General features: G+C 54.3%; 1 pseudogene; it reads right to left on the reverse strand.

The window, feature by feature from the left end:
* Window positions 1-1,521: 1,521 nt before the first annotated feature.
* LOC102014522 lies at window positions 1,522-4,250 on the reverse strand (annotated as a pseudogene).
* Window positions 4,251-6,259: the final 2,009 nt, after the last annotated feature.

Below are 6,259 nucleotides of genomic sequence, written 5' to 3' on the forward strand. Positions count from 1 at the left end.
CCTGCTCCCCAAGACTCGGCTCTGCAGTGTCCCCTTCTGTGCCACCCCCGCTGTCCCCCCAGGGCCACCTCCATCCCCCGTTCCGCTATCACTACGACCACCGCCACCGCCGCCGCTGTCCTCAGTGTCCTCCTCCTACTGTCCCCCCAACACGCCCATTGCTGTGGACGGCGCTCGGCCGCCTGGCCCAGGCCCGTGGCCTCTGGCTGTGGCCTCCACCCTAGACTGCCACCGCTTCTCCCTGCCCCTTCGCGGCTCTCCTGCCCCGGCCTGACCCTCGGGTTGGCTCTGTCCCACTTGGAAGCAGGGGAGCTTGGCTTTGCCTTTGGTCGGCCTGGTCTGCTGTGGACGGCCGACTTCGGGCTCCTCATGCTGAGCCCCAGGCTGGGAGCTCCAGAGCCTGCGTTAACCTTAACCTTCCAAGCTGATTGGGAAACACAGCCAGTGGTAACGATCGTGTGATGCAATCGATTACAGTGGTAACGATTACATCGTGTGATGTCTCTTGTGGTGCTAGGGATCGAACCAGGGCCTTGTACATGCAAAGCAAGAACTCCGCCTCTGATCCACATTCCCGGCCCACACAGCCACTCAGGACAGTTTATCCCTGGGCCGGGCGTGCTGTGTAACTACTGCAGTGGTTGATACATTGCATCAACGTGCGAAATCTGGAAGTTTAACTAAGTAGCTCAGCAGTTCTACATCCTGGGGTGTAGAGGACATGCCCTTACCTCTAGGAAGTTGCTCACTGTGTCAGCTTGAGGAGTTGAAAACCTTAACTAATGACTCAGCAGGGAGCCAGGGTCCTTACTTTGTGAACATCCTGAGCCTGTGCAAGAGGCTGGGGAGGAGATGGTGTGAGGGCCACGCCCGCGAGGCGGGGGGCTGCTTACACTACAAGGGAGGGAAAGACTCTCGTTCCTCCCCTTTCGCCCTGGCTGCTTTTGCTGTCTTCCACCGCCTTGAAGTGTTGCCCTCTGCGTGTGCCACCCTGCCTTGGAGCCAGCTGGTTATGGACTAAAACCTCCACACACTGTGAGCGAAATAACCCCTCCCCTCTTTAACTCTGAGTGTCGGACACTTTGTCCCAGCAAGGAGAGAAAAGCAACCGAGACAGCTGCTGACCCCTCCTCATCTCCACGTGGTCACTTCGCCTGGACGGCTGGACCTGGAGCCTGGCGGGGAATTTACCACATCAAAGTCGCAGACACTGCACACTGGGCTGGATCCATTGTTTTATTGATGGTCTAGATTTGAGAACATGGTGGAAAAATTCTAAGAATGCAAATCAGTCTTTGCTTTTTTGGGAAAGGATCACATTATGTAGTCTAGTTTAGCCTTGAATTCATTATGTAGCACGGGCAGGCTGGCCTTGATCTCATGGTGGTCCTCCTGCCTCAGCCTCCCAAGTGCTGGAATTACAGGCATGCGTCCTAGCTTGATTGAGTATCCCTTATATGAAGACAAATTTCTTTCTTTCTTTCTATGCACAATCAGTAATAAAATTTATTGTCCTTTTCATTTAAATTATGAGTCTCATCTCCAGCAAAAATATTCTTGAAATAACTCTCTGAAGCACTAATTATCTATTTCTAACATAGAGTCAAATAATCATTAAAATTCAAACGTTGACCCAGGCCTAATAAAATAATTTCTTCTACCATCAATAGCAATACATATTCCACGAACTAAGCTGCTACATCAGAAAACAAATGCTTTGAAGGGATTACAATGTGAATAAGGTTGTACAGGTCTCACACACAATCCATAAAAAATTGTGATGCTCAATCCATGAATTCACCACACTTAGGTTGGCAGACCTCACGGGGAAAAAAAGCAAGCGGCTTCTGATAGCTACTTCCATTTCCTCAGATTCTTAGTCTGCTGATTCTTAGTCTTTTTCTGTCCTTTCTTCTTCTTAACAAGAACACCTTTTCCTCCAGTAAATACACTTCCAGGCTGTCCTGCACCTTTGGAAGCAAAATTAAGTCTCTGCTTGGATTTACTGACATTCTTCCAACCTGGATTTGAATTTTGTCGTTTTAATTTTTCTTTATCCCTAGAGCGCATGACTCTGGGTTTTCTTCCCGTTAGCTCAGAATTGTTTAATTTCAGCACAAGATGAGCTGCACCAGTGTTCTCTAAGCGCACGGAGCCAGGCCCTTTGCCCACTCCTGGGACGGGGTCTCTCACAATCCTCACCGCCGCAGTGCCGCCACAGTCCGGAAAGTGTTCTTCCGCCGCAGTTTCTGCAACTGTGTCAGGGAGATTTCCGACAAACACTGATCTCTTACCCCCAGATGAGGTCTCAGAGGCAAGATCGACTCGAATACGAAATCCGTCTGCAATCTGGGCCCCATTTCTTTTCAATGCTTTTGTAGCAGCACGCTCATCCTGAAACACAACATAAGCATTAATGTTTTTTTTCTTTTTTGACCAATTGAATATTCACTGACTATTCTCAACGGTTGTTGTAGGAAACACATAGTAATAAACACACATCCATTTACGAAATAGCATAGGAACAATACAAACATTACAGAGTTATGGACAGATTAGTGGGAAAATATCAATGGCTGCTATAATACATGGTGGTATCTTCAAAGTGGTTTCTCAGGAAGACAGAAATACTCAAGAAGGATCTAACAAGTAGTTACAGGCTAAGGGTTGTGAAAAATAGCGTATTACCTCCTCACCAGTGACTCCTTTCACTGAGGTATGACGGCTGGAAGGAAGACCAGGATTGGAAAGAAGGACCGAGAGACTTGCACCTGTGTCTAGCAACAGGCTGTTTTCTTGTTCCTCCATAGTCATGATTACCCCGGGCTCTTCCATGGAGATGACGGTCTGGCCAGAGGGAGAAGGCAGAGGATGCCCCGGGCCCTCTCATTCCTGTTGGACTAACTGGTAGGATGGGTCTGAGCTCTGGGGCCTCCGCTTCAGAGGGCAGACTGATCTCCAGTGGTCACCTTTGCATTCAGGGCATGGCCTAGGGGGCCTCTTAGGGCAGTTCCTCTTGAGCTACATTAATGTTTTCCTGATCAGGATGAATTTTACGTTTGATCGCTGCCAACTTTTTGGGTAGAGTTCCCTGTGCTGGAATCAAAGAACGAAGTCATACAGATTCTGTTTGTCCATACTCTTTAAAAAATGACTTCGGCTTCTTCTTATCCAGGAGACAGGCAAATTCCCAGCAAACACAGTCCTCTCATCTTTTAATCTCTCTTCTTCTTGGCTGATTGGGATTTTCTTTCCTTGACTTCCATCAAAGCTGTGGTCTATATCATCAAGTACTTTTCTGCCTGCTTCTTGCCAACTTCTTGCCCGCATCAGAAAGCTTCCTCCTGACCTTCACTCTTTTGGCACGCCCTTGCAAAAGTGGCCTTTGAATCAGAGATGGACTTTCTTTCTCCTCATCGCATGTCCTTTTTTTAGAAGTTTCCTTTTAAAAGTTTGAAGGTACGTTTGAGGCTTCACCTTCTAAAATCCTGATCCCTGACAATGATTTTGTGACCTTTCAAAATTAGCATCTCCATTCACTCACTGGTTATACTGTGCAGGGAAAGAGTGCTTAAAATTAGTCCCCCTCGGTCCCCTGTAGAAACCACGCTTAACCCAACGAGCCACTCATCAGAGAACCAGTGACCTACCGGACAAACAAACTTATGATAAAAATGTATACCCCCTTCCCTTCCGGACGGCTGCTGTTAACCCTCTCCCAACACCAAAGTAATGAAAACTCCATCACTTGGGTGCCTTTGTTTGGATTCCTGGAGACAGACGCTGGGACGGAGCGCGAGCTCGGGAAGGGTTTTGGGTGGCCAGGTTCATAGCCGAGAGAGATGGGGGGGGGAGGTTGGCAAGGGGTGCGTGACCAAGGGAATTACCACTGGGGACCCGGGGCCCAGTCCTGGCGGGCTCTGAGCCCAGCTGTTCCCAGCATAGGAGGAGGCTGTCTTTATCCCTGGGTCCTGTTGGCTCTGGCTGTGGCCGCTCTCAGGCGGGGAATGGCGATTATTCTCCTGTGCAGTTGACACAGCACGGGCAGAGGATGCCCCGGGTGAGGTCCTGGTGCTGCTGCTGGGCATCTGGCCGGTCAGTGCCCAGGGGAAGTGACAGCCAATGCAAGCTCCCCCGTCCACTTTTCTGTTTACTCCTGGCTGCCAGGAGCCCCGCACTGGATGCCAGGGTAGCAGCTCCTTCTCCCTGTAACTGGGTGCCTGCTTGGTGCGTAGGAGTTGGGGCTCCATCTGTGTTCTCTCCCTCCGAAGTCACGCTTCTTCCTGGTCGGGCGGCAGGGGCAGGGTGCCTGCTGCCTGCCCCCTCAGGCACACAGGGGCTTTCTTGCCAGTTTTTGAAGTCAGGCTGATCGTCTTTATTATTTTCTATTTTGACACAGGGTCTGACTAAACCTCTAAGTTGCCCAGACTGGGCTTGAACTTGTGATTCTCCTGCCTCAGCTTCCCAGAGGGCTGGGATGACAGGCATGCGCCACCGCACCCGACCTAAAGTTGGGATCCGGTTGCTCATAGCCAGCCCGTGTGCGTCAGCACACCCTCCGCCTCATTCTCGCCGTGCCTTCTGCCTTTGCTGACTGCTTCTCCTCTGATGACGCACTCCCCCTAGCTGATGCCCCTGGAGCTCTCCGTTTGGCTGATGTAGAAAAACTGCAGATATTGACTCGAAGGCCCTGGGCCAGGCCTGCGGGGGAGCAGCCAGGTCTGGCTGAGGCTGAGCAACCCGGGGGGGCTGCCTTGGGCCCGGGCCAGGGGGGTCCTGCGCCCCCAACCCCCTCAATGCAGGACAGGGAGGCCCCGGCCTGGAGTGTGGCCCGCGGCTCCCTGCTCCTCTCCATCCCTGGTTTCTCCTCAGCAGGTCCCGCAGCTTGGCCAGGGGCGGCCACTTGCTCCTCCCTGTGCCCCCGTTTCTCCTCCCTGTTCTCTTCCTTTTAGTGCCTGCTGTCCTTTGTGCCCCCAGCCCCCACTGACTGAACTAAACTCCAGGGCCTCATTCAGGGAACTTTCTACCAAACATCAACTCTGCACCAAGCACCTGGCAGCCACCCTTGAAAATAACCTAGCCTGCTCAGTAACCCTGTCACCTAGAAACTGGTGCTGCACCCGGCTGGAGGGAAACTGAGGCCGCAAGCCGCCATGGCTGTCCAGGTCCTGGGATCTTCCCCCAGTCCCACCTGAGCCCCAGAGTCTGGGGGAGCAGGTCAGGTCCACTGCAAGATGCTGATGGGCTCCAAGCCACAGGGCACACCTCCCTCCTCCCGGCCCTGGCCCCCAACGTGGTCGCGCCGCACTCCTGACACAGCCTTCCGACCTGGGTGCTGAGTCTGCCCGGACTCACCCACCAGCACCGTTCCCAAGCCTCGCCCTCCTCACTCCACCCTGCGGACTCTTCCTGCTCTCACGCCCGAGCCCAGCGCCTTTCCAGGAAGATTTCCGCGTGCCCCGCCCCGCCTGGCTGCTCCTCCACCCCTACCCTCAGCCGCGGAGGAGAAGGCTCTGGGATGGGGCGGCTGGGGCGCCCTCCCCCATCAGACGGGCGGGCCCAGAGCAAAGGCCGTGTCTCCCCACTGGACCCGAGTGGTCACCGTGAGCTGGCACGTGGGCACCTGCTGTGGAGAGACACGTAGTACCCGCAAGGGCACTGCAGCCAGCTGCCAGGGGCTCAGGTCACAGAGGGAAGGGAGGGGCCAGGTACCTTGGGTGATGAGGTGGGGCCTCCCGGGAGAGGAGGGGTCTGAGCCAGTGCTGCCCCTGGCCGGGCAATGGGGAGCCCTGCACTGGGTGTCCACCCTTCAGGTATGGGGCATTGGACACAGGACACCAGGGCGGCTTTGTAAGCTCTCGGACAGCACCATCCCCGCTGAGAGCCCCTCAGCACCCCAGGGGCGTCGGGGCGAGGCTGCCATCCTTAGCCAGCATCATCCCGGCCGCTTCATCTCATCGAGGTCCAGCCCACGCTGTGAGCAGTGTGCGCCACGCTGGGCTCTCAGTGCCCCTCGGCCGGTTCCAGGCCCCTTCTCTCTGCTCAGCTGCTTCCTTCCCCACTTCACTTCCTCAGCCGGCTTAGCATCTGCTCACCTCAGGGCGGGAGGGTTAGGCCTCCTCTGGAAGGCTGTCCACCCTGCCCGGCTGGGCTGACTGCCCTTTCTTGGTGCTCCAGGCCCACCTTTGCCCACCAGCCAGCTACCTACCCTCCAGTTTTCCCTGTCCATCCATTCATTATTGTTCCATCCATCCATCCA

This window comes from Chinchilla lanigera, unplaced genomic scaffold, assembly GCF_000276665.1.
Source record: "Chinchilla lanigera isolate Chin_1 unplaced genomic scaffold, ChiLan1.0 scaffold00846, whole genome shotgun sequence".
NCBI classification, from domain to species: Eukaryota; Metazoa; Chordata; class Mammalia; order Rodentia; family Chinchillidae; genus Chinchilla; species Chinchilla lanigera.